The following is an 8,102-nucleotide window of genomic DNA, read 5'->3' on the forward strand; positions in this document are numbered from 1 at the left end:
CCTCCTCGCTGCCCGGATGTACTCCAGGTTACGGTGGTCCGTCAAAATGAGGAAAGGGTGTTGAGCCCCCTCAAGCCAGTGCCTCCACACCTTTAGGGCCTGTACCACGGCTAACAGCTCCCTGTCCCCTACGCCATAGTTTCGCTCCGCCCGGACTGAGCTTCTTGGAATAAAAAGCACAGGGGCGGAGTTTAGGGTGGCGCGCCTGATCGTTGTGAAAGCACGGCTCCTATACCGGCCTCAGACGCGTCCACCTCTACCTGAAATGGTAAAGAGGGATCCGGATGCGCCAGCACTGGGCCGAGGTAAACAGGTCCTTCAGCCTCCCAAATGCCCTGTCCGCCTCGGCAGACCACTGCAGACGCACCGGGACCCCCTTCCAAGAGAGACGTGATGGGAGCTGCCACCTGTCCAAAACCCCCGGATAAACCTCCGGTAGTAATTCGCAAAACCCCAAAAACTGCTGCACCTCCTTCACAGTGGTTGGTGTTTGCCAATTACGCACGGCTGACACCCGGTCTACCTCCATCTTCACCCCTGACGCAGACAACTGATACCCCAAAAAGGAGACCGACTCCTGGAAAAACAGACACTTCTCTGCCTTAACATACAGGTCGTGCTCCACCAGCCTCCGCAACACTCTGCGCACCAGGGCCACATGCTCGACACGGGTAGGCGAGTACATGAGAATGTCATCTATGTACACCACGACCCCCTGCCCCTGCATGTTCCTGAAGATCTCATCCACGAATGATTGGAAAACTGACGGAGCGTTCATCAACCCGTATGGCATGACAAGATACTCGTAATGGCCCGAGGTGGTACTAAAGGCTGTCTTCCATTCATCGCCCTCCCTGATGCGCACCAAGTTGTACGCGCTCCTGAGATCTAATTTAGTGAAGAAACGCGCCCCATGCAAGGACTCAGTCATGGTCGCAATCAGCGGGAGTGGATAACTGTACTTCACCGTGATCTGATTGAGACCACGGTAATCGATGCATGGGCGCAAACCACCATCCTTCTTCTTCACAAAAAAGAAACTCGAGGATGCAGGGGAAGTGGAAGGCCGTATGTATCCTTGTCTCAGAGATTCGTCTATGTAAGTCTCCATAGCTTTCTTCTCCTCCTGAGACAGAGGATACACATGGCTCCGTGGGAGCGCAGCTCCTGCCTGGAGGTCTATCGCACAATCTCCCTGCCTATGGGGCGGCAACTGCGTTGCCCTCGACTTACCAAACGCAATAGCCAAATCCCCCATACTCAGGGGGAACGTGCAATGCGGGCACCTGGTTTGGACTCTCCACCGAGGTAGCCCCTACGGAAACGCCTAAACATCTACCCACACACTGGGCAGACCACTCCATCAGAGCCCTCTCCTGCCACGAAATAGATGGGTTATGGGTACTCAACCAGGGCATGCCCAGCACCACCGGATACGCAGGAGAGTCAATCAGAAATAGCTGAATCATCTCCTGATGACCCCCCCTGCGCACACATCCTAAGTGGCGCAGTGACCTCCTGATCAAGCCCGCACCCAACGGACGGCTATCTAGGGCATGAACGGGGAAAGGGACATCAACAGGAAGAAGGGGACTCCCTAAAGCTAAACAAAATTTCTTATCAATAAAATTCCCAGCCGCGCCTGAATCTACCAGCGCCTTATGCTGGGAATGAGGTGCTACCTGTGGAAAACTCACAGGCAAACAGAAATGTGCAATAGAGAGCTCTGGGTGAGTGGGGCGCCTACTCACCTGGAAGGAATCCCCAGTGCGGGACCTGTCGTCCTCTCCCCTAGGAGGCCATCCCCAGCACCTAGCCGCGGTGTGTCCTCCCCGACCACAGTTGGTGTAGGGGATGGACCCCCAGTAAGCCGACCCCTCCTCTCTCTAGCGCCAGCACCCCGAGCTCCATGGGACACGGCTCGGAGGCGCTGGAGGGTGAAATGGGACGGACCCCCTCGGGAACGTCCGCGGGTAGCTAGTAGGTTATCCAGCCTGATGGACATGTCGACCAACTGGTCGAACGAGAGGCTGGTGTCCCTACAAGCCAGCTCCCGACGGACGTCCTCTCGGAGACTACACCTGTAGTGATCGACGAGAGCCCGATCATTCCACCCTGCATCAGCCGCTAGAGTACGGAATTCGAGGGCGAACTCTTGCGCACTCCTCCTTCCCTGCCGGAGGAAGACCAGACGCTCCCCCGCCGCTTTCCCCTCCGGGGGATGGTCAAACACTGCCCTGAAGCGGCGGGAGAACTCGTCGTACGTGATGGTGTCCGCGTCGATCTTCCTCCACTCCGCGTTGGCCCATTCCAATGCCTTCCCGGAAAAGCAGGAGATCAGGGCGGACACGCTCTCATGTCCCGAGGGCGCCGGGTGCACGGTGGCCAGGTACAGCTCCACCTGGAGAAGGAATCCCTGACACCCGGCCGCGGTTCCATCGTAGGACCTCGGGAGCGAGAGTCGGACTCCTCGGGGTTCCGGTGCTGGAATGGGCGGACTGGCCGATGGTGCTGGCAGGGAGGGTGGCGGTGGAGGCGTTCCCCAGCCTCGAATGGTGGTGATCACCTCCTGCAGTGCGGTCCCCATCTGCAGGATCTGGTCCCGTTGTTCCCGAACCTGGTCCTCCAGCGTCGTCTGGGCTGCTGCGGCTCCTGCTGATTCCATTTTAAGGTGTGTTATTCTGTCACGCGTGCTGTAGGTGGGTGTAGTGGTGGAATCAAACGCAGGACACCGAAGTATAGTCCAACAGACTTTAGTAACTCTCCAACAAGGAAATAACGAGAACACTTGCCCGTAGGCGAAATAACGCACGAAGGCGAACAAAACAAATGCGCACTACACAGGTGCGTAAACACTCCACGCAGTGGAGGGAAGCTCAACCGAGCGAAATAGCGAACATCAGCCCTACACACGACAGACAAAAATCAATAACACACAACACCTGACAAACACAACGAGAACTAAATAGGACACTAATGACACTAAATGAAAACAGGTGTGACAACAATCAGACAAAAGCAAACGAACATGAAACATACAACGGTGGCAGCTAGTATTCCGGAGACAACGAACGCCGAAGCCTGCCCGAACAAGGGAGAGAGGCAGCCTCGGCCGAAACCATGACAATATGGCATTTAGAAGCAAACCGGATGGACATCATGAAAATGATCGGAGAGGTTGAGAGTAAAGGCAGTTCAGGAGAAAAAACAAGCAAAATATAATTATTGAAAAAAGTGTCCATAAAATGTACATAGTAGGTATAAGCTGGAAGTAGAGGCCTAAGCATTGTTGTTCACAGGTTTACTCCAAGTGGGGAAAGGGTGGCGGGGTTGGAAAGAAATAAAGGCGAATATATATATATTTTTTAAAGGATATGTATGTGTATGTATGTATGTGAGTATGTACTGTATGTGTGTGTATGTGTATATATATTTGTATATATGTATGTGTATGTATGTATGTATATATATAAAACATGGGAGATTGGAAGTGATGCAGACAATTACATTGATGGAAGTTACAATCTATATGCAATATTAAGCTGATCTACCCCACAAATACAAATTCCATCTAGACATCGTTAACTATACCTACCTCGGCCTAAACATCAGCGCCACAGGTAACTTCCACAAAGTTGTTAACGACCTGAGAGACAAGGCAAGAAGGGCCTTCTATGCCATCAAAAGGAACATAAAATTCGACATACCAATTAGGATCTGGCAAAAAATACTTGAATCAGTTATAGAACCCATTGCCCTGTACCAAGAATTCACAAAAGGGGACAGACACCAAATTGAGACTCTGCATGAAGAATTCTGCGAAATTATCCTCAGTGTACAACGTAAAACACCAAATAATCCATGCAGAATAGAATTAGGCCGATACCCGCTAATTATTAAAATCCAGAAAACAGCCGTTAAATTCTACAGCCAACTAAAAGGAAGTGATTCCCAAACCTTCCATAACAAAGCCATCACCTACAGAGAGATGAACCTGGAGAAGAGTCCCCTAAGCAAGCTGGTCCTGGGGTTCTGTTCACAAACACAAACAGACAATACAGAGCCCCAGGACAACAACACAATTAGACCCAACCAAATCATGAGAAAACAAAAAGATGATTACTTGACACATTGGAAAGAATTTACAAAACAAACTGAGCAAACTAGAATGCTATTTGGCCCTGAACAGAGAGTACACAGCGGCAGAATACCTGACCACTGTGACTGACCCAAACTTTAGGAAAGCTTTGACTATGTACAGACTCAGTGAGCATAGCCTTGATATTGAGAAAGGCTGCCGTAGGCAGACCTGGCTCTCAAGAGAAGACAGGCTTTGTGCACACTGCCCACAAAATGAGATGGAAACTGAGCTGCACTTCCTAACCTCCTGCCAAATGTATGACCATATTAGAGACACATATTCCCCTCAGATTACACAGACCCACAAAGAATTCGAAAACAAATCCAATTTTGATAAATCTATTGGGTGAAAAACCACAGTGTGCAATCACAGCAGCAAGATGTGTGATCTGTTGCCACAAGAAAAGGGCAACCAGTGAAGAACAAACACCATTGTAAATACAACCCATATTTATGTTGATTTATTTTCTATTTTGTACTTTAACTATTAGCACATAATTACAACACTGTAAATATAAATAATATGACATTTGAAATGTCATTATTCTTTTGGAGTGTAATGCTTACTTATTTATTGTTTATTTCACTTTGTTTATTATGTATTTCACTTGCTTTGGCAATGTTATCATATTGTGACGTCACGAGAGGCTACACAGCTTTCAGCGGGATTGTGTAGTCCACGTTGCAGCTAGTGGCCAACCCAGCAAAAAGTCCTTCCAAATGTCTCTCACGTATTTCCACAGGTGCATATATCCAAAGGTGAGTATTTCCCAAAGGTAAGTATCTCCAAATCCTTATATTCCTCATGGAAGTGGACGTGCAGCACTCTTGTCCTCCAGAGAGCCCAGGTTGGAGACTGTGTCTCTTCACTTCCCAAACCTTCAGCTCATCAGCTCCTCATTTGTTTCAGCTGCGTGGGAAGATTGGCCATAGAGGGGTGGAGTTCCCGACCATTCCAGCAGATGGAGCCATAGCTGTCTGGGTTTGCAGCCACCTCAGGGGGATGTAACGTCCCTCCAGGACACAGCCTCTCGTGACATCACACATCCCCCTCCTCGGGACCGACGTCCTCGTCGGGGTAAAGGCAGCGAAGAAGGCATCACGCCGGGAGAGGGCGTCCGCATTGCCGTGGTGCTTGCCAGACTGCTCTCTCTTCAACTCCTCCAACTCTAGGACCAGGGACTCAGCCTCCTGTTGTCTCTCCTTGAGTTTCTTACTGAACGCATCAGCCTTGGTTTTAGCAGAGTTTAGCTTCTGTTGAGCAGCTTTCAGTTCCTTCTCTCTCTCTGCCTCCGCATTCTTCATCTTGTTCTCCAACACCTTGTACTTCTCCTCTGCCTTCTTCTGGACCTCCCTACTACTGCGCAGGGTCTCCTCACACTCCTCGATGGTCCTGCACAGCCTCTCCAGCTCCTCCTGTTGCTTAGGGAAGGAGCTCTGTTGGAGTTTAGCCTGGAGGATATCTAACTCTTCTGTCTTCATGTCTAACTGTTGCTTTAACAAACGATACCTCTCAGCGGTCCCCTTCAGACCAGACAGTTCTTTGTCCAGATTCTGTAGCTCCGTCTCTGTGTCGGTCTGGGCACCTGCCATCCCTATCAGAGCCCGGGCGGGAGTGAGTAACTCGGAGGATTGCACCGGAGCCTTCCCAGAAAGAGTCTTGCCTCTCCGTTTCCGAGGTACTCGGGTTATCCTCTCCTGAGACTCTCTCCAGAGTGGGTAAAAGGCTGGGCAGTCTCGTCCAATTAGGACAGGGACGGGGAGGGAATCAACCACCCCCGCCATCGTGTGTATGGTTCCCCGTGTGCTGGTCATTGTAAGTTCAGTAATGGGGTATTCTCTGGTGTCCCCATGGACACAGGAAACTGGGAGGACTTTCCCCGGGGTCAGACACGTTGGGCCCACCAAATCCTTACGCACCAGGGTGGCCCGGCTACCAGAATCCAGTAAGGCCTCCACATCATGGTGATTCACAGTTACCGGGCAGGTGGGGGGTCGATCTGGGCCGCCATCTACGACTCCCAAGAGCGAGGCAAAACGGTGTGTGGGTGCTGAGCTGAAGGACTCCGCAGTGGGCATAGGTTCATCGGCTGGTTTCCCACACTGCCAGGAGATATGTCCCATCTCCCCACACCGGTAACACTGTCGAAGTTTCCCCCTCCTGGTGTACTCTTCTTGGACCCGCCTGGTTTCTGGCTCCCCCTGGAGCCGGGATAAGTCCTGACGTGGCTGGGTTCGAGACCTTGGGGTCCTTTGGACGGGTTCTTCCCATTTGTGGTGGGGCCGCACTCCTGGGGTCTTTTTCGGGAAGCATTCAGCATCTCCGCTGTGGCCTGGTACTTTTCCACAGCTTCCACGGTCAGATCAGCCGTGGTCAAGGCCTGTTGACTGATGAACCGTTTTGCCTCATAAGGCAGGGCGCGTAGGTAACGATCCACCACAACGGCCTCCACCACCGCCGCTGCTGTATTCCCCTGCGGATCCAGCCATTTCCTTGCGATTCGGACAAGTTCATGCATCTGCGCCCGAGGAGGTTGGTCTGGTTGGAAGGTCCAGCTGTGAAAGCGCTGGGCCATACCAAACTTTGTGAGTCCATATCTGCTGAGGATCTCAGACTTCAGGGCATCATAGTCAGTAACCTGGTCAGGGCCCAGGTCCCGGACAGCATTCAGCGATTCCCCGGTTAGAAAGGGGGCTAACAGACCAACCCACTGTTGCTTGGGCCAGGCTTCCCTAGTGGCCGTGGCCTCAAATGCATGCAGGTATGCCTCAATGTCATCGGTAGCTCCCATCTTAGATATAAAGTCACTTGCCTTTATTGGGCGGGTATTTTGGACCACCCTCTGTCTCTGCAACTGCAATTCCTCTGCCTTCAGAAGGTTGGCTTTCTTTTGCTCCTCCAAGAGAGCCACGTTTGCTTGCATCTGGGCTTGCTGGCCAGCAACAAGGGCTTTCAATATGTCCTCCATTTCAGTCGGCGGGGAGCCTACGGCCAACTTGGAAAACTGGGTGATCAAACCTTCGGTATCCTCCTCTGACATGCACTATTAACGCTTGAGCGTGCCCGTGTTCTCCACCATCTGTGACGTCACGAGAGGCTACACAGCTTTCAGCGGGATTGTGTAGTCCACGTTGCAGCTAGTGGCCAACCCAGCAAAAAGTCCTTCCAAATGTCTCTCACGTATTTCCACAGGTGCATATATCCAAAGGTGAGTATTTCCCAAAGGTAAGTATCTCCAAATCCTTATATTCCTCATGGAAGTGGACGTGCAGCACTCTTGTCCTCCAGAGAGCCCAGGTTGGAGACTGTGTCTCTTCACTTCCCAAACCTTCAGCTCATCAGCTCCTCATTTGTTTCAGCTGCGTGGGAAGATTGGCCATAGAGGGGTGGAGTTCCCGACCATACCAGCAGATGGAGCCATAGCTGTCTGGGTTTGCAGCCACCTCAGGGGGATGTAACGTCCCTCCAGGACACAGCCTCTCGTGACATCACAATATGTTTCCATTAACAATAAAGCCCTTAAATTGAAATAGATGTTGTGACACAGGAGCGGGGAGTGGGCTGTCCTTCCAGGATAAGAACTCAACCAATGTCACTCAGTCAGTCAATGCTGTTCTGCTGCTGCCCTCTGCTGGAGAGGAAGAGAAACATTCAGTCACAATCACAACACTGTCATCTCATGGATAGACAATGATAACGGTATCTGGTACAACAGACAGAGGAGACACCAACACTGACCTGTGTGGTCACCTGTAGAGCTAGTGAGCTGTAGACCACATTATCATCTGGTTCTGCTGCCTACAGAGGAGCAACAGGTAGAGACGTGAACAGGGACAGTTCTGTTATAATGTAGAGTACAGTTTAAAACACAGTTCTCTGTGAAAGACAGTTGTAATTGTGATATGTGACATAAAGGTGATATATTATGCCTATAGGTATAATGGTGACATAACCATGACTA

The 8,102-nt window shown here is 51.1% G+C and overlaps 1 protein-coding gene and 1 long non-coding RNA gene across 3 annotated transcripts in view; both read right to left on the reverse strand.

The window, feature by feature from the left end:
- The window catches only part of LOC123483428 (polymeric immunoglobulin receptor-like), a 35,968-nt gene that overhangs the window by 21,136 nt on the left and 6,730 nt on the right, over window positions 1-8,102 (reverse strand). The window lies entirely within an intron of this gene.
- The window catches only part of LOC123483429, a 4,171-nt gene continuing 3,786 nt past the window's right edge, over window positions 7,718-8,102 (reverse strand). The window contains exons 3-4 of one of the 2 annotated variants that reach the window (XR_006658239.1): window positions 7,880-7,939; window positions 7,718-7,772 (exon numbers count right to left, since the gene is read on the reverse strand). This is a non-coding gene — a long non-coding RNA (uncharacterized LOC123483429). The remainder of the gene's footprint in view (window positions 7,773-7,879; window positions 7,940-8,102) is intronic. The other variant, XR_006658238.1, reaches the window with a different exon arrangement.

Source organism: Coregonus clupeaformis, unplaced genomic scaffold, assembly GCF_020615455.1.
Source record: "Coregonus clupeaformis isolate EN_2021a unplaced genomic scaffold, ASM2061545v1 scaf0111, whole genome shotgun sequence".
Taxonomy (NCBI): domain Eukaryota; kingdom Metazoa; phylum Chordata; class Actinopteri; order Salmoniformes; family Salmonidae; genus Coregonus; species Coregonus clupeaformis.